We start from the raw sequence: 21378 nt of genomic DNA on the forward strand, positions 1-21378 counted from the left end.
AACAGAAGAAAGTCGCACGGAGCGATATGCGGTGAATAAGGTGGCTGTGGTAGTACTGAAACTTGTTTTGAGGTTAAAAATTGCTGTACTGACAGAGCAGTATGGGATGGCGCATTATCGTGATGCAGAATCTAATTATCAGCAATGTTGGCACAGAAACTAAGAACTCTTCTACGAAGTCTTTGTAAAATTTCTTTGTGGTAATATTAGTTAACTGTTTGTCCAGGAGGCACCCACTCTTTATGAACAATTCCCTTGGAATCAAAGAAGCACACAAGCATGCATTTCACTTTTGACTTGAACATTCGTTCTGCCTTCACTAAACATTTTATGTCAACAGAAAACTTGAGCTCTCGTCATAACCTCCTCTCCAAAAGCCTTCTGAAGGTTACCGTAAGTTTTCACCCAATTTACCACAAAAACAAATGGCATACCGTTGCGCAATGTTATGTGGTTCCATTTCCGTGACAAGAGTCACTAACACGTGTTAACCTCTTACAGCACAACTCACGACTTGGAATAGAAGCAGTTTATAGACTAAAGTCAAAGATATTGTGCCTACGCAAGCCTGCAGGGTTACCACATCTTGCAAAGAAAATCAGTCTCATTACTTTATTGTCGCACCTTGTATAAGCGATCGTGACGTAATACAGTATTAATACACTGAAACGTCCCCTTAGAAAAAATTATACATGACTGTATTTAAACTGACACACAATATTTTTAGCGCAACGGAATCTGACTTTCAATAATCCCTACAAAAGAATGGCCCTGACTAACACTTTCACAGATCACTTACCTCACAAAAATCTTCGTTACTCGAACTACTGCAATACAGCGAGCGCCACTACTGCCACCCAAATAAAAGATTCAAACTACTGAAGGCACTAACTACTGATAGGCATAGTTAGCAAATGAAAGATTTTGATAGAGAACAAACAATGTATCTACCTTAATAGTGTTAAAAGTCATAACATATATAGCAGTTCATGACATCCATTCTTACAAATGTACTGTTTCTGATGGACACACGTCCAGATCGTCCGCTCTCAAAAATCCGCCATCTCACTTCCCCACATCCACCACTGCTGGCGGCTCATCTCCAACTGCCCAACGCTACGCGCTGTTAACATCTAGCTGCCCAACACTACAATGGCAGACAACAATGCAAACTAGCTACAGACTGCACACAGCACAGCCAGTGATTTTCATACAGAGCACTACGTGGCGTTACCAATAAGAAAACCTAAACAGCCTACTTACAACACTTAAAGTTGGTCTTAGTTGAAAATCTACAAGTTATACTTTTAGGCAGAAGACACTGTGTATTCCGGTTTGGTTTGACAGCTTCAGGCGACACTGTGTTTTCGTTTCTGAATAGTGCCACGGCGGCAACAGTGGTAGTTGTCATATTGAAGCGGGGCAACATGTTTTTTTTTTTTTTTGTACTGAATAAGAACAAGAACAAGCATAATGTAAAGATTTTGTTCGTTACTTCAACCATTTCGAATCTCCTCAGACATCATATGATCATATGAAGCCATGAAAGGGGCAACAACAAAGTAAGCATGTCGACAGTGGTTTGGGACTTGAAAAACTATTGAATGGGGATTCGAATTTTATGCCAAGAACTAAACATTGGTACGTCGCAACGACACTCGGTGTGTCTCTGACGTTTTTCCGTCTCCTTTTCGAGTCTCGGCAACTGTCTCTCGTAACCCTCTGAATAAAACCAGTTTGCTCTGGGTCTACAAGCACACTAATTTCTGGTTTATACGGAGCGTTTCTGAAAGGTTCATACAGGACGACAAAAGCATGCCTTATACATGAATGAAGACAGAAACGTGGGGTGTAATTTACCTTACAAATTGCAACTAAGGGTTTACCTCGGCGTCCGTCGTTAAGTTGGCGGTCCGTGTGATAGTAGACAGGGGTCCCCTGGCGCAGATAGCTCGCTCGCTCATTACGCTGTTGTTAGAAAGCCTTCATGACGGTGGTAACAGTATGGTGAGTTCTGTAAATAGATTTTGGGTGTGGAGGCGGAAGATAAGAATTTTCAGTGTCTACGTTGCATGAGAATGGAAAATTAAACCGCCACAGTGAAAGAATTTGGGCATCACAGTAGGCACAGACCGTAATCGAGCCCGAGAAAGACTGCACTAACGTAGCCAACGCAGCCTTTTTTCAAAATTTCATTCACCTGCTTTCCAATTTAAAGTAAAAGAAAAAACAATGAAATGTCCACTGTTGTAATATTTATATATACACATCCATCCCAAACCATTTACTGTGCTTTCAATGTATGTCATAATATGTCCATAGTTTTAGTATTTATTTATGCACATCTGGTCCTTATCATTTATTTTGGTTCCAATGTATACCATAATATTTACATAATAACACTGCAGCAACACGTTATAACTGCAGTATTTGTTTATCTTAATTTTAATCATTTCTCTTTCAATGTACATAGTCAGTAATGTAACATTAGCAATTTGTAAATTTCTACTGGCACGCACATGTACATAACGAAACATCTCTGAGAGTGGAAGTTTTTGGCATTGTTATGGTTGTAATGTCGCCATCTTTGTATACATACCTCTATGTGATGAAACTTCTTAATGTGCGAGTGCTGCTTTACATTATGTGCATACATATACGTAAAGAAGTGCATTATGCAGTTTTCGCTGCTGCAAGATCATAAGCAGTCTGCACAGGAACACTATGGCGTGGATTCTTCATCGTAAGTAACCGAAACGTCATACCTTTAATAATTTATTTACAGCACTCAAAATCGTTGTGAGGCACAATTACAGTTAAAAAGACATTGTCTCACGTTTTGGTTATGGGACACCACAACCCCAAGGAAATTTCGTCAGTTGGGGAAACAAAAGGCGAAAGGTAATGTAAAACATGAAATAGTCGTCTGAAGATGAACCTGCTGGTTCTAAACCGGTAACGGCGCTGTTTAAATAAATGAATAGCATTGTAGAAAGTGGCTGGTTGCTGTAATCTTTTATGTAAGAGTCAACCTATGTTTGTGCACAGCCACGGGCTCAAAATGTCAGTTTTTGACAAAATAGCATCTTTATTCTATTAGACGACTAGTTTCCACGGCATGTTACCCCCATCCTCAGACCCCACCACTGCCAAGATAGTATTTGACTTACTGCAGGAGTCTTGTCTGGGCGCTGGAGACACCACGGTGTCGAGCATAGATTCCTGATGAAACCCAGCCCACGTGTGCTAGTAACAAGGATCCCACAGTAAATGTGTTACTGTTTTGGCAGTGGCGGGGCCTCAGGATGGCGGTAATGTGCCGCCGAAACTAGTCGTCTGGTAGAATAAAGAAGTTCTCAACATACAGCTGTGGTGGTAATTTTTCTCATATACATTATCAATTAAAGTCCCTAGTCTACGCAGTAAGATGGATATCCATAAATTTTAGCATGTACTTAATTTTAATTGACGTTGGGAATTCCGGTCGTGTGCTAAGAAATGTTGGCCGTTGGATTAAGTAGTGCAGCTACTGCGGGGTTAGAGGATGTGAGAGGTGGGATGTTTTATTGCTTGTCTTTTAGTACTGACAACTCAGGAACGTGTGCGAGTCTTATCAATAAGATGTTATGGTTTAAATTTCGATACGGAAATAATACGGATTCTTGAATCCGCATTATAGAGACGGTCGTGTTCAAATGCAATACATAGGAGGTCTGTTTATAAAATTCCGAAACATTCATAATTTCGAGCCATTGGTGTGTTGGAGATAAATGCGGTTGGTATCCCTGCAACCGATTGGGTTTAATGAATAACTGCCTGAATTTCATAACTGTATGTCTGTTATTGTTCAGTGCTGTACGGAGTAGACTGTTGTGCCGCACAGTTTGCGACTTTCGAGATGGCAGAGATAGCGGAGCAACGCTTCAGCATTACATTTTGCTTCAAACTCAAGAAAACCTTTACAGAGAGACACCAAATGATGCAGGAAGCCTATGGTGATAAGTGCTTAAATGGTCCTCTGTGTTAAGAATTTTTCAGACGGCTTAAAAATGGCCCTCTGTCACTACGCCCTTTGACGTCTGGCGACGACGCTTTTGTCAGGAACTTCAAGGAAACTGTGCGTGCCAGTCGAAGATTGACAGTCCGATAGATTTCAGAAGAATAAAACATTTCAGTTGGATCATGTCATAAAATCCTGACGCAACGTCTTGGATTGCATCGTGTTGCCACCAAGTTCGTCCCACGACTCACGAGTCAAGACTAGAAAGACCTTACAATAAACATGAAATTCAAAATAGAACATGAGGACAACAAAAGCATAAATTTCCTGGACCATAAAATCACAAACCATTAACAAAAACATAAGTTCAGCATACAAAGAAAACACACATACACAGACATAACACTGGACAACTCATCATGTCATCCCACCACACAGAAACATGCTGCATTTAGGTCCATGCTACAAAGAATAGACTCTCTTGATCTAGAAGGAAGCACCCTCAAGAATGAGATCGATACAATAAAGAGCATTGCCATAAGAAATGGCTACACAGCCTAAACAATTGAAAATTTAGACAGAAAAACACACAAAGGCAAGACAAAGAATGACAACATATGAAAGAAGAGAAAATATTCGCCAGTATCCCACACCTGGATACCATATCACAAAATATAGCTAACCTTTCAAAAACAAAACAAAAAACAAAAAAAAATCTAACAGTTTCATTCTCAACTAAAAATAAATTATAAAACTTACTCATCCACAACATAAAATTAAATACGTAAACATACAACAACAGTGTACAACGTATCATGCCCCAGTTGTCCTGCCTACTATGTAGGGAAAACAGGCAGAAACTTCAAAACCCGTTTTCAAGAACATACAAATGCTTTCAGGGTCAATCACTCTGAAAAATCAGTCATTGCACAACATACACTCCTGGAAATTGAAATAAGAACACCGTGAATTCATTGTCCCAGGAAGGGGAAACTTTATTGACACATTCCTGGGGTCAGATACATCACATGATCACACTGACAGAACCACAGGCACATAGACACAGGCAACAGAGCATGCACAATGTCGGCACTAGTACAGTGTATATCCACCTTTCGCAGCAATGCAGGCTGCTATTCTCCCATGGAGACGATCGTAGAGATGCTGGATGTAGTCCTGTGGAACGGCTTGCCATGCCATTTCCACCTGGCGCCTCAGTTGGACCATCGTTCGTGCTGGATGTGCAGACCGCGTGAGACGACGCTTCATCCACTCCCAAACATGCTCAATGGGGGACAGATCCGGAGATCTTGCTGGCCAGGGTAGTTGACTTACACCTTCTAGAGCACGTTGGGTGGCACGGGATACATGCGGACGTGCATTGTCCTGTTGGAACAGCAAGTTCCCTTGCCGGTCTAGGAATGGTAGAACGATGGGTTCGATGACGGTTTGGATGTACCGTGCACTATTCAGTGTCCCCTCGACGATCACCAGTGGTGTACGGCCAGTGTAGGAGATCGCTCCCCACACCATGATGCCGGGTGTTGGCCCTGTGTGCCTCGGTCGTATGCAGTCCTGATTGTGGCGCTCACCTGCACGGCGCCAAACACGCATACGACCATCATTGGCACCAAGGCAGAAGCGACTCTCATCGCTGAAGACGACACGTCTCCATTCGTCCCTCCATTCACGCCTGTCGCGACACCACTGGAGGCGGGCTGCACGATGTTGGGGCGTGAGCGGAAGACGGCCTAACGGTGTGCGGGACCGTAGCCCAGCTTCATGGAGACAGTTGCGAATGGTCCTCGCCGATACCCCAGGAGCAACAGTGTCCCTAATTTGCTGGGAAGTGGCGGTGCGGTCCCCTACGGCACTGCGTAGGATCCTACGGTCTTGGCGTGCATTCGTGCGTCGCTGCGGTCCGGTCCCAGGTCGACGGGCACGTGCACCTTCCGCCGACCACTGGCGACAACATCGATGTACTGTGGAGACCTCACGCCCCACGTGTTGAGCAATTCGGCGGTACGTCCACCCGGCCTCCCGCATGCCCACTATACACCCTCGCTCAAAGTCCGTCAACTGCACATACGGTTCACGTCCACGCTGTCGCAGCATGCTACCAGTGTTAAAGACTGCGATGGAGCTCCGTATGCCACGGCAAACTGGCTGACACTGACGGCGGCGGTGCACAAATGCTGCACAGCTAGCGCCATTCGACGGCCAACACCGCGGTTCCTGGTGTGTCCGCAGTGTCCGGAGCAAGTATGGTGGGTCTGACACACCGGTGTCAATGTGTTCTTTTTTCCATTTCCAGGAGTGTATGTTGGAAACGAAACATGTCATCAACGATCCAGAAAACAATTTTGTAGTATCATATAATGAAGCCAATGGTAAGACCCTAAATCTGTTAGAACAACTGGAGATATACCTCCACAAAATCAAAAAACCAGAATCGATGTTAAATGAACAAACAGATTTCGCAAGCCATAGCTATTTCAGTAATTTTCTGTTCTGGTCTTAAGTTATTTCCTGCATATGTCAGTTGTTTCCTGCATTTATCAATTGTTTAATAATTATATCTTTAGCACTATGAAAAATTCATCTTTGACCACACAGTGTACAAAAACATCTGTCAAGTGTTTACAAACATGTTCTTGCGAATGTGCCTCTTGAATGAACTGAGCCGCGCGGGATTAGCCGAACGGTTTAAATCGCTGCCGTCATGGACTGTGCGGCTGGTCCCGGTGGAGGTTCGAGTCCTCCCTCGGGCATGATTGTGTGTGTTTGTTCTTAGCATAATTTAGGTTAAGTAGTGTATAAGCTTAGGGACTGATGACCTTAACAGTTAAGTCCCATAAGATTTCACGCACATTCGATTTTTTTAAATGAAATGATATGCTTGAAAACGATGCAGGAAAAAATTTATGCTGTTACTAAAACGTTAAAAACGCTTTTCTTGGATTATGTGGTAAGTTTACACTATTCATCTTTTCCACTATTTCACACATATTTTCCCCGTCTGACACGATGTTCGTAACCTTAAATCAAACCTTTTCGTGACAGGAATACGCATTAAATCTCCTTCAAGAGAACAAATAAGTCATGTATTAAAGCGAATTACACCTGAACATGAACCCACACGATCCGAAAAGCATCGTGTACTGAATAAAACACGAAACATTGTGACTGAAGGCGTTTTTTAATTCATACTTCGAGTGTATTGAGTACAGTCACGTGTGAAGCTGCAAAAATATGGATAAAATTAAAAAGAAAGACCTTCGCCTCGAAATCTGTGAAGAGCTTTTGGATTACGGAAATGAGAACGAGATGTTCCTTAAGAGAATCATAACCGGTGATGAGACGTGGGTCTACAGTTATGATGTTGAGACCAAGGTTCAATGTTCACAACGGGTCGGGAAAGATTCTCCAAGACCAAAAAAAAGTTCGTCAGGTCAGATCAAATGTCAAAGCCATGCTGATATTTTTCTTTGCTTTTGAAGGATTAGTTCACCATGAAGCCGTGCGACAGGGACAACCCTTTTAATCGATGGTACTATCCGGACGTGTTGTGACGCCTGCCAGAAAACGTGAGAAGGAAACGACTTGAAATGTGGCGAAACAATTCATGGCTCGTGCTTTACGATGACGCGCCCGCACATTCATCCCTGCGGGTGGCTGACCATTGCACAAAAAACGAAATCGCTGTGCTGCCTCATCCTCCGCATTCTCCAGAACTGCCTCCTGCGGACCTTTTTTTTATTTCCAAAGTTGAAAACCCCGTCGAAAGGACGAAATTTTGCAACGATAGACGAGATAAAAGAAAATTTGCAGACGGCGCTTCTCGCGATCCAGCAAGATGTGTACAAAGAATACTTCTGGAAGTGGAGACGGCGTTGGGAGTGGTGTGTCAAGGGTGTAGAGGAGAGTATTTCGAAGGAGACGATGCACAATTAGTAAGAGCTGTGTGTCGAAACATTTTGTGGTCGAGGTTCTGGAATTGTTTGAAAAGGCCTCGTACTTCTACTTGGGAACATGTTTACAAATTGAGGCTGCTGTAATTCAACACAATGAGTTGAAAAAAAAGACATTTAGAATACTTAGTAAACATTTGTGATTAGCCTCATATGCATAATACATTCGAGTATAAGTACAATTACTGTTATAAACCAATTAATAATCCGCCTACGCAAACAAAAATTCGTCTGCCACTTACACTTAAAGTGTCACATCTTTGGGCCGCTGAGGATGGCAGCAGCCTGAAAGCGAGAACAGCCAACTCAAGTGTTCCGAATAGTACCGAATTTTAACGACCAATACTTGGAAGAGCAGTTGAACGAATTGATAGTGTCTTGAACATCAACAAAAGCAAAACGAGGATAATGGAATGTAGTCGAATTAAGTCGGGTGATGCTGAGGGAATTAGAATAGGAAATGAGACACTTAAAGTGTTAAAGGAGTTTGGTTATTTGGGGAGCAAAATAACTGATGATGGTCGAAGTACAGAGGATACAAAATGTAGACTGGGGATATAAAATGTAGACTGGCAATGGCAAGGAAAGCGTTTCTGAAGAAGAGAAATTTGTTAACATCGAGTATAGATTTAAGAGTCGGGAAGTCGTTTCTGAAAGCATTTGTATGGAGTGTAGCCATGTATGGAAGTGAAACATGGTCGATAAATAGTTTAGAGAAGAAGAGAATAGAAATGTGGTGTTGAAGAAGAATGCTGAAGATTAGATGGGTAGATCACGTAACTAATGAGGAGGTATTGAATAGGATTGGAGAGAAGAGCACAACTTGACCAGAAGAAGGGATCGGTTGGTAGGACATGTTCTGAGGCATCAAGGGATCACCATTTTAGTATTGGAGGGCAGTGTGGAGGGTAAAAATCGTAGAGGGAGACCAAGAGATGAATACACTAAGCAGATTCAGAAGGATGTAGGTTGCAGCAGCTACTGGGAGATGAAGAAGCTTGCACATGATAGAGTAGCATGGAGAGCTGCATCAAATCAGTCTCAGGACTGAAGACCACAACAACAACAACAACAACAACAACTCGTACATGTGCGTCTTACTATAGCTAATCTACTGGAAGCGCATAACACACTAATGTACTTAGGTTACGTAACCAATTAATAATAAGAGCGATACATATGCGGCCCGAGATCCTACCCCACAATGGCAGTATTGACTCCTGAGCAAAAAAGTTTGACAACCACCGTTCTAGATCTTATTGTCACAATCCAGTTCTGTTAGGAGGACTATTATTGCCTGTTCTGTGGTATAACTATAGGCTAATGGTAAGATCGTCGTACATATGGTATAGTGCTTCATGGTCACATTCATGGTTACAGTCCAGTGGCTACCAAACTCTGCGGCTTACCTCATTACTCTCCAATCCGTCGGGGCGAAATCGGCGTTGCCCCTTCTACTTATGTTACCAACTTAGCAGTCGCGCCGTTCGTGTTGCAGACAACTCGGGCAACTTTTACGCACGGAGTCTGCTAACCGCTGTCAAGTACTTGGCAGAGGGTACTTAACATTACTAAATCTCATTGATTCCTCTGTGCTCGCCCTAATTAGTCTGGTACGGTCTTCACGGTCTCCAAACCAGCAATAATTCTTCAATTAATATTGGTTGTTGAGGCTTTAGAAGATTTTATAGTTGGCGGTACCAGAGCCGTCATCCACCATGAGAGGTAGGCCAGACGTTTGCCTCCATTTTTGCCAGTTTTCAAGATTTACAAGAACCAACTGTGAGCGAGAAGTCGCTGTCTGTGCGTCGCTGAATTAAAAGTACGGACAAGTAAAATTATGCTATCCTATGGCTACAACATCAGTGGGTCTGATCCGTCATCTCGAACAAATACCTGGGTGTGACAGTTCGTCGGGATATGATACGGAATTATCACACAGTTTCATTTGTAAGGGAGGTGATGTGGAACTTTTTGTATCCTTGGCAGTACACCGGGAAAGTACAGTCAGTCTACAAAAGAGACTCCTCACAAATAACTTCTTGATCCCAAAAAGAAATAGCGTACAGAAAGTGGATCACCTAAAACTTCCACCGCAAGAATTGCGGAAATGGAAAGGTCTATTGATGTGCAATTTCCACAAAATGGTCCCATAATCAGAAATCGCATGGGATGAGATCTGGTGAACGAGCAGGCCATGCAACTGGAACCCCTTCGTCCGCTTCATCGACCATGGAAGATACGATAGAGATACGTCCGGACGTTAACGACGAAGTGGGCTGGAGCACCACTATGTAGCAGCCACGTAACCCTTCGAATCATCAATGGCACTTCTTCCAGCAGGGGAGGCAAAGTCACCCCAGGAAGCGTCGATAATTCCGGCCTATTAGGCGACGTGGAAGGGAGACTGGACCCAAAATACGGTCGCCAATTATCTAGGTCAACACATTCCGGCTGCACCGATGATGATTCGCTGTAACCGTATTATGAGGGTTCTGCATACTATCCCACAGATGACTTTACGAGAGTTGACGATAGCACTCTGCGTAAGGATGGCCTCATTTGTGAATAGGATAGATCACACAAATCATGGAATCGTGGTTGCCTGGTGAAGAAACCAGTGATAAAACTCATCTCGATGTGGAACGTCTGTTGCTAGTAAGCCCTTCACTCGCTGTAGATGAAAAGGACAATAAAAATTGCCATGCAGAATGCCCCACACTGGTGTCTGGCTTACCCTGCCCTAGCGAACCAGCTGCCCAGTACTGACACGGCGGTCGCCTTCCACAACGTTAATCACATTTTCCTCCAAGTCTGGCCTCCGAACATTTCGAGTAGGTCCTTCATAATTTCCTGCTTCCTGAAATGACGCTATCAACACAAACGTCGAAACACTGTGGCAAACATCGAATGGTGTGGATGTTGTCGGCGGGGATAGGTCTGCTCATACAAACTTGTACCCCTCTCCCGTTGCCATTTGCCTTTCCGTAAGTAAACACCATGTCAGCAAGCTCTCGATTCGAATACGGAGCCATTGTGTACAACGCTGGATCACATCCACCACAAGGTGATCCAGCAAGAGAAGTGAATCTGACACAACATTACCAGTTACTATTGCAGGTGATGGTTCTAGGGCATGACAAAAATCAAATGGCTCTAAGCACTATGGGACTTAACATCTGAGGTCATCAGTCCCCTAGACTTAGAACTACTTAAACCTAACTAACCTAAGGACATCACACACATCCACGCCCGAGGCAGGATTCGAATCTGCGACCGTAGCAGCCGCGTGGTTCAGGACTGCAGCGCCTAGAACCGCTCGGCCACAGCGGCCGGCTAGGGCATGGCATATGAGGAATATCATCACCCTCTTGGGGATGAAACTTTGTGTACTGTAATTGTGGTTGCATGGTATGGCGGTTATTATACCGCAGTCTCTGTAACGCAGTATGACTGAATAAAAGGTCTCTACCATGAAAACAATCAATTTCCTAACTTAAGTTCATTCAACCTTTTTTTTGTTCTGTATCCGCTCATCTAGCAATCCCTAGAGATTGTACATGGTGGAAAAAATCACCCTGTATACACTAAAAAAATCGTGGCTCTACAGCACACCCCCATACTCCACAAACTACCTCCATATCTGTGGATTTGACCCTGTTAGGAATAGCGTGTTGATTTCTATCTCTTAGGAAGTCCTGAATCCATTCACATATTTGGTCCGATGCTCCGTAAGGTTGTAATATGTTCACTCGACGGCAGTTCGGGACTGTATAGAATGCTTTACGCGATTCAGAGAACTAGCTAGGGCGGTGTTTGAACAGGAATAGAAGTGTTCGGCATTTTATGTCACAGTTCGGGGAATCTCTGGTTCTGTTCGATCTTCCGATGGGTCTGCGATCTAGTGACTTTTCCTGGTAGTATCACAACGACCTATCCTATCGTTTTTAAAGCGTCGTGGATTTTAATAATAAAAATAGCTGCTAAATACAGTCGGAAACATCCTCTAGGCGCAACTAATAAATAAATAAAATACTGAAATCCAGATTCTCTCCAATTCTCGAGCTTTGCCTCGTCCCTCGTTCTAGTACTATGTCCAAGACATAGTACATTAATTCTCGTGATAAAAATTACTATCACTTTATTTTGATATATTTTCATTTTTCGGCTTTTAATTTTTGATTAACTGCCTCGATTGTTTCATATGAATGTCTCCGTCTTGTTTTCAAACTGATTAAAATCTGGTAATGTACCGCTTGGGGTAGCCGCACGGTTCTGGGCGCCTTGCCATGGTTCGCGCGGCTTCCCCCGTCGGAGGTTCGAGTCCTCCCTTGGGCATACGTGTGTGTGTGTGTGTGTGTGTGTGTGTGTGTGTGTGTGTGTTGTCCTTAGCGTAAGCTAGTTTAAGTTAGATTAAGTAGTGTGTAAGCCTAGGGACCGATGACCTCAGCAGTTTGGTCCCATAGGAACCTACCACAAATTTCCAAAATTTCTGGTAATGTTTTTATCTGTTATTATAATATATGAACAGGGATAGAACTGCTCATTTGCAACTTACTTGGTAAATCATTACCGTCTCCCATACGCAAATGGAATGTAATACCGGGTTCAGTCAATTACGAGTTTTTGGAGGACAACATTTTCGTCTTCGTTACCTTTATTGGAAAAAAACATAAACTATTGTATATCCATACATAACAGCACTCTACGAAAACTCTTATTGACATTTGTTCAAACACGCTAGGAGTTCGTGCAGTGTTTTAAGAAATTTTTAAATCTTAAGTAGCGCAATAGCTCACAGCCAGCTGCCTTGCCGCAGTGGTAACACCGGTTCCCGTCAGATCACCGAAGTTAAGTGCTGTCGGGCTGGGCTAGCAATTGGAAGGGTGACCATCCGGTCTGCCGAGCGCTGTTGGCAAGTGGGGTACACTCAGCTCTTGTGGCGCAAACTGAAGAGCTACTTGATTTTTGGAAATAGCGGCTCCGGTCTCGGAAACTGACATACGGTGGCGAGAACGGTGCGCTGACCACGTGCCCCTCCATATCCGCATCCAGTGACGCCTGTGGGCTGTGGATGACACGGCGGCCGGTCGGTGCCTTTGGGCCTTCTCAGGCCTGTTCTGACAGAGTTCTGTTTGATTTTGTATGTAGATGTAAAAACAGATACATAAAAAATCAATTACTTCATGTAATTATTGGGAAACTCTTGTTAACAACATGTTTACTTCGACATTCAATAAATCAATTCTCATCAAGACACGACTTTGGATTTGAAGCAGCAGCTTCATATGAGAAGTTAATGAAAGAAGATTTAAAAAAGAAATTACCAGTCAGACAAAATAATAAGACTAAGATTAATTTAATGACACAGTCTTTTGTATAAATGCATTGATTATTTTGTTAGTGGAGTGAATACAATCTATATAAATAAAAATGTAAATGTTGGTTTGTACAAAACTGTAAATCTGCGAAGGTTCTTCGCCGATTTTTTCGAAAATGTGACACAACGTAGCGCTTGAATACATGCAGCTATATAGACACTGGTGGCCATTAAAATTGCTACACCATGAAGATGACATGTTACAGACGCCAAATTTAACCGACAGGAACAAGATGCTGTGATATGCAAATCATTAGCTTTTCAGAGCATTCACACAAGGTTGGAGCCGGTGGCGACACCTACAACGTGCTCACATGAGGAAAGTTTGCAACTGATTTCTAATACACAAACAGCAGTTGACCGGCGTTGCCTGGTGAAACGTTGTTGTGATGCCTCGTTTAAGGAGGAGAAATGCGTACCATCGCGTTTACGACATTGATAAAGGTCGGATTGTAGGCTATCGCGATTGCGGTTTATCGTATCGTGACATTGCTGCTCACGTTGGTCGAGACCCAATGACTGGTAGCAGAATATGGAATCGGTGGGTTCAGAAGGGTAATACGGAACGCCGTGCTGGATCCTAACGGCAGTAGAGATGACAGGCATCTTATCCGCATGGCTGTAACGGATCATGCAGCCACGTCTGGAACCCAGAGTCAACAGATGGGGACGTTTGCAAGACAACAACCATCTGCACGAACAGTTCGACGGCATTTGCAGCAGCATGGACTATCAGCTCGGAGACAGTGGCTGCGGTTACCCTTGATGCTTGATCACAGACAGGAGCGCCTGCGATGTTGTACTCAACGACGAACCTGAATGGCAAAACGTCATTTTTTCACATGAATCCAGGTTCTGTTTACAGCATCATGATGGTCGCATCCGTGTTTGTCGACATCGCGGTGAAAGCACATTGGAAGCGTGTATTCGTCATTGCCATACTGGCGTTTCACCCGGCGTTATGGTATGGGTTGCCATTGGTTACACGTCTCGGTCACCTCTTGTTCACATGACGGCACTTTGAACAGTGGACGTTACATTTCAGATGTGTTACGACCCGTCGATCTACCCTTCGTTCGATCCCTACGAAACCCTACATTTCAGCAGGATAATGCAGGATCGCATGTTGCAGGTCCTGTACGGGCCCTTCTGATTACAGAAAATGTTCGACTGCTGCCCTGGCCAGCACATTCTCCAGATATGTCCCCAACTGAAAAGGTCTGGTCAATGGTGTCTGAGCAACTGGCTCGTCACAATACGCCAGTCACTACTCTTGATGAACTGTGGTATCATGTTGAAGCTGCATGGGCAGCTGTACCTGTACACGCTATCCAAGCTCTGTTTGACTCAATTCCCTGACGTATCAAGGCCGTTATTGCGGCCAGAAGAGTTGTTCTGGATACTGATTTCTCAGGATCTATGCACCTAAATTGCGTGAAAATGTAATCACATGTCAGTTCTAGTATAATATATTTGTCCAATGAATACCCGTCTATCATCTGTGTTTCTTGTTGGTGTAGCAATTTTAACTGCCAGTAGTGTATATATATCATATGGCGCTCCAGGGACGGTTGATAGACCCGCAACCGGGCGCCTCCCGAGGTGGCGGGGGGATGCCTCCTAGATACAGGTGGTACCGAGTAAATGAAATACTCGGGGTGGACCAAAACTATCAGTAGCGTCGGTACCACAATGGGCGGCTACAAAAGAAGTCTGTATCACATGTTAGCTGCGGCCTCGACCAACCTCCTAATCCGGAAAACACGCCACAAATCCAACCACTAAACGTCATGATGTAACAACGAGAAAAATCTCACTACTCTCAATAGATTGGAACAGTGATTCCGGGGGCTCAAGTACATCACGAGAAGATGGTCAGCATCGGGTTTCGGAGGCTCAAGGACATCATGAGAAGAATAGGAGCTTCTCAAACTCCTTCAAGACAAAACAGAAAACACTACATTGCAACACTCAGCGTGAACACACTACTCAAGACGGGCAAGATGAAACAGCTCACAGATACTTCAGACAGGTTCAAGATCAAAATTTGCGCAGTACATGAAACAAGATTCCCAGATGACCATTTGAACACAGGAAACTATAGAATATACAAGTGAAAACCATCGATACTCGGGAAGAGGCTCTGGCTCTATGGCACAGAATTCGCAGTACACAGGACAATCACAGACGCAGGATGGACTTCGCATCACCTAACGAAAGAATTAGCACATTGACAATAAAGTCGCCAAACAGGGCTTACACGATCATAAACGCACACGCACTAGCAAGTGACCACAACGAGAAGGATCCAGACGCCATCGAGGATTTTTGGACAGTAATGGAGAAGGCAATCAAGAAAATACCTACACCCCGAACAAAAATTGTTTAGGAGACTTCAACTCAAAACTAGGAAAAGAACAAAAATGTTGTGGGTTGGAAGGAGAGCCAACACCGGGTATGAGAGGAAGACGAAAGGCACGCGTTTTAGCTCACGCAGGCTGGCGTGAGGTCTGGAACAGGACAAGGAAATTAGACTTTAGAAAAACGGACGTAGCTGGTGGAATACTTAACTTTAATCCGTTAATGATGAGCGTCGCTCTTGACTGTACATGATTCACAATATCAATAGTAACTGGTAATGGCGCCTTGCTAGGTCGTAGCAAATGACGTAGCTGAAGGCTATGCTAACTATCGTCTCGGCAAATGAGAACGTATTTGTCAGTGTAGCATCGCTAGCAAAGTCGGTTGTACAACTGGGGCGAGTGCTAGGAAGTCTCTCTAGACCTGCCGTGTGCCGGCGCTCGGTCTGCAATCACTGATAGTGGTGACACGCGGGTCCGACGTATACTAAAGGACCACGGCCGATTTAAAGGCTACCACCTAGGAAGTGTGATGTCTGGTGTAGATACCACACAAAAATACAGACACATTACAGGAAGATACACACACACACTGTGACATAAAGCTAAACGGGAGACACCTGATAGAATTCTGCGAGATCCATGGCAAGAGAGAATGACAGATCGACCACGCCGTAATACAAAGAGAGGCACAAAGGGAAATCCACACACGAACGGGATTCTTTGACTCCGATCACCACATACTGCACATAAAGACACGCCTAATCCCTAAGAGGAAACAACAGAAAACTAAGATCATTAGACCAGACCCAGACCATCTAACACTCAACCAAGAGAAAATACTGGAGAAAAGTAAGATAAGAACAACGCAAAACTGGGAACAGCGATCAGGAAAGTTTCAGGAAACCATGAAATGAGCAGTAGCACCGAGAACCAGGAAACACCGCTGGAACCACGCATGTGACCTAGGAATCGAAAGACGAATCAACACATGGAAGAAGTTCAATAGCAACAAGATACCAGAAAACTGGCAAGAATTTCCGAAAACACAGAGACAGACCTTAAAATTCTCCGTAAAGAAAAACGAAACCACGACAAAGAAACTTGACTTCACGAGAAACAACACGAGGAATTTCTACAGGACGTTCAGACAAAACATGATGAAACACCAAGCACCGAACGTCTACTTTAGGAGACCGGACGGTACACTAGAGAACAATACCAAGAACAACTGTAACCTCCTAGAGAAGTACTTCGAGAAACTGCTTAACGTAGAACTACCAACAGACAAACTGGACACAGAGGAACCCGGAACCGCCATTGATAGAAGAAGTAAGAGAAATCATCAAGATCCTCAAGAACAATAGAGCACCAGGGAGGATGGAGTCATCCGCGGAATTTTGCAGCTACAAAACCTGGATGTCACAAAGCAGAATCATCGTGAAACAGATATGTAAAACAGAAGAGATACCGAAAGAATGGCGCACAGCACTGATACACCCTCCTACACGAGAAGGGGGATAAGTCGGACTCAAACAACTACAGGGGCATCTCACTGCTACCTGTCACATATAAGATACTTTCGAAAGCACTGCTTAATGGATTAGAGAAGCAAACAAACCGTCTGACTGCCGAATATCAGGCTGGGTTTCGTAAACACAAGTCGTGCGCTGAACAGATATGGAACCTTAAGATGCTACTGCAACACAAACAGAACATAACCATCACCTTCGTCGACTTCAATAAGGCTTAAAACTCAATACACAGAGAAACGTTCTTTAAAATCCCGAAAGAATACAGAGCAGATAGGAAGATACTACGCATAAACACCAACAAACACGACATCTAAAGTGAAGTTCTGTGGAGAGCTCTCAGAACAATTCGAAATCAGAACGGCAGTCAGGGAGCGCGGCGGCCTCTCACCACTGCTGTTCAACGCAGTACTGGACAAAATAGTGAAGGAATGGGAAAAGGACACAGAATGGAGCCCTGTTAGGGAAAGTAAGAGTTACGTGCCTAGCGTTCGCAGACGATTTAGTCATCGTAATGGTACGAGAAACAAAACAATAAGATCCGTAGAGGAACTACACGAAATCACAGCCAAGACCGGACTACAGATATCATACGAGAAAACACCGTTCATGAGCACCCAAAAACGCCCATCACTACACAGAACAGAAAATTTAAAAAGTACTTAGGAGAACAATACAGATTACAGGAAGATAGAAGGTGTCTAATGAAGAGAGAAGAGCGCAAATATAGAAGGCCTACAAACTGACTTGGAATCACTACGAGGTGCATTCAAGTTCTAAGGCCTCTGATTTTTTTTTTCTAATTAACTACTCACCCGAAATCGATGAAACTGGCGTTACTTCTCAACGTAATCGCCCTGCAGACGTACACATTTTTCACAACGCTGACGCCATGATTCCATGGCAGCGGCGAAGGCTTCTACAGGAGTCTGTTTTGACCACTGGAAAATCGCTGAGGCAATAGCAGCACTGCTGGTGAATTTGCGGCCACGGAGAGTGTCTTTCACTGTTGGAAAAAGCCAAAAGTCACTAGGAGCCAGGTCAGGTGAGTAGGGAGCATGAGGAATCACTTCAAAGTTGTTATCACGAAGAAACTTTTGCGTAACGTTAGCTCGTTGCTTGCGTTGTCTTGGTGAAACTGCACACGGTGTGCGCAGCCCTTCCCGGACGTTTTTGTTGCAGTGCAGGAAGGAATTTGTTCTTCAAAACATTTTCGTAGGATGCACCTGTTACCGTAGTGCCCTTTGGAACGCAATGGGTAAGGATTACGCCCTAGCTGTCCCAGAACGTGGACACCATTTTTTCAGCACTGGCGGTTACCCGAAATTTTTTTGGTGGCGGTGAATCTGTGTGCGATGTGATTGACATGTGTAATCACACCTCTATACTTATCAAGAGGTCCGAAACGAATAATACGGTCTGCTGCGATTACGGGCAGCATGGGGTTCACGCCTGAGCCTCAGGACGTGCGCTAGCAGCGCATGTCGGGTGTTTCAAGCGTCAACTTCGCGTCTTAATATCTCGGGATGTAATGGGAATATTGCGATGCAATCAACGCCATTGTGTATGTGCTTTGTCATGCTATGGATTGCTGAAGAAAAAATATAGGAGGTTCATTTAAAAAAACATAGCTTTGTGTTAAAAAACATATGCTTTCGTTTTAGAATGTTTCCAAATATGTACATTCATGGGCCCCAGCCCTACATTGATACCGGTGAAAGTCGTTTTCCAATAGCTGTTATTGTTCCAGAGATATTTTGGGTGGACAAGGTAGCTGGGACACCCTGTATAAAGGGAAAAAGTTATTACAAATATCGCTTAAAGTTCTTGACCGATTTATTTCATACTTTTAGAGAACACTCTGACGAACACGCGGGTCGACATAGGCTATGAAAAGTTACTAGGAAGCAGGAAAGTTCTATTTATGACTTACCAGTTTATGATTTGAATAATACTACACAACTTGATTTTGCAATAATAATAAACAAAGTTGAAGATCAGGATGAGGAGATGGACAGAGGGGTTGGAGGAAATGGATATAGATAGCTGAAAAGAGGAGATGGACAGAGAGAGGGAGCAGGAGGAGATCGAGGGAGGGAGGGAGGGAGGGAGGGAGGGAGGGAGGGAGGGAGGGAGGGAGGGAGAGAGAGAGAGAGAGAGAGAGAGAGAGAGAGAGAGAGAGAGAGAGTAGAGACGGGAGGAGAAAGAAAGGGCAGGAGGGAGGGGGGGAGAAGAAGATAGCGAGGGGGAGGAGGTGACGGAGAGAGAGGAGGGAAGGAGGAGAAGATGGACAAAGAGAGGGGGAATAGGAGAAGGACAGAGACAGGAGAGAGAAGGAGATTGAACGTATATCCAGTTCACGTTCATATTAAAAATGTCTGCTTTCTCTTTCCTTGCTTTTCAATTTAACTAGACGGAGCCACAGTATTGCGCCGCCGGGAACAGCAAATAACGAATAAATAGGTTCGTGAACACTTTCGAACGGAGCCTATGTGTCGAGCGTCGTTCAGGAGCCCGTCTCGACGAAAACTGATCAACTTTGACCTGACATCAAAGACGGACCACCCACTCACATCGGCGTCCTGCTTGCGCTTGCCGAATGTCGCACGTCCGCCGCCGCCTGAGTTGTCTGCAACACCAAAACCACTACTGATCTGCGGCTAACATAAGCGGAAGGCGAAAAGCCGATTCTGTCCTGACGGACTTCGGCGCAACCTCGAACGCCGTGGCGTCTGGTAGCAACTGCACAGTTACTGGAACGAGGGTGAACCTGGTGCACTAAACCGAATCACTAGCGTATCATTTATCGGTGGACAGGTAACGGAAAAGGTGATAAGAGTTCTCTTAGCGGAAGTGCATTGTGGCAATACGATGAGGAATGTTAGGATGTAATCCAGATAGAAGTGTCAAGACACGTCGTTTCCTTCAGTAAAATAATCTGAAAACATAAAATGGAAAATTCTATATAACTGCAAATGAATGTATTGAACACATAAGCGGAACAGGAGTGAAAGTAGTATAAAAAGAGAAAATATTTGCAAATATGTTTGGCTATGAAAAAGCGTTTGATAGAAGAAATTAGATTCACTTTAATCTTTTTAAATTACTTAAAGTATTATTGAAGGTGCCTGGGAAGTAAGTTCCGTGAGACAGGTAACAACTATGAGAAATCGCAAATGTAATTTCCACACCAAATTGTTACGCGTATTACGGTTCTTCTGAAACGGGTTTACGAGACAGCTTCGTGACCGTCATAGCGTCCAATGGAAAAACCTTTTAGCTGTGGCAAATGGCGTGTCGTCATGCCAAGTTGGAGGCCCGAAACGGTAATACTGTTACCCTTCAGAACTGCCGTTGAAATTGTCCTCCTGAAAATGGCCACTTCTACATACAGGGTGTTTCACAATTCATGTTACACACTTCTAGAGGTTGTGGAGGAGACGTAGTAGATCAGGTTTTGCATAGGAACCCCTTGTCCGGAAACGTCATCCAGCGACGCTACAAAGTGTCAAAAAAAATGTAGGTGCCTACGCTGTAAATGAATGTATACACAGGGTGAACCATTCTGGGATAAATGTTTCTCGAATTCCTCACCGCGTCAGAGTTGTCCGTAGATTCAAACTTTTGACCAGTTGCTCTCTCCTCATCCTCACGATTTGCCATATGAGTATAGCCTGTGGCACCATAGTGAACGAAGTGCTAAGTCAGCCACATATAAGAAACACAGATACCCAGTCATCTCAAGATCGTCAGTCCATAGCACCCCTTCTTTATTCGGATTTACAACGAAGAGAGTAGGCGTGGTCCTAGACAAAGTATTCAGTCCATTTACCGACCATCGGAGTGAAAGTCAACCCTGTTCCCAGTGTTCCTGGAATTTATAACATTCGTTATGAATGCTATAGAAATTACTTCGGTCATAGCAATTACTTCAGTCAATTTTTGTTTTTTGTTTTTTGTGTCATCAGTCTTCTGACTGGTTTAATGCGGCCCGCCAGGAATTCTTCTCCTGTGTCAACCTCTTCATCTTAGAGAAGCACTTGCAACCTAAGTTCTGAATTATTTGCTGGATATATTCCAGTCTTTGTCTTCCTCTACAGTTTTTACCCTCTACGGCTCCCTCTACCACAGAAGT

General features: G+C 43.9%; 1 pseudogene; it reads left to right on the forward strand.

The window, feature by feature from the left end:
- The first annotated feature begins 12771 nt into the window (after nt 1-12771).
- LOC124717410 lies at nt 12772-12889 on the forward strand (annotated as a pseudogene).
- The last annotated feature ends 8489 nt before the right edge of the window (nt 12890-21378 follow it).

The sequence above is a fragment of the Schistocerca piceifrons genome, chromosome 9, assembly GCF_021461385.2.
Source record: "Schistocerca piceifrons isolate TAMUIC-IGC-003096 chromosome 9, iqSchPice1.1, whole genome shotgun sequence".
In the NCBI taxonomy this organism is placed as follows: domain Eukaryota; kingdom Metazoa; phylum Arthropoda; class Insecta; order Orthoptera; family Acrididae; genus Schistocerca; species Schistocerca piceifrons.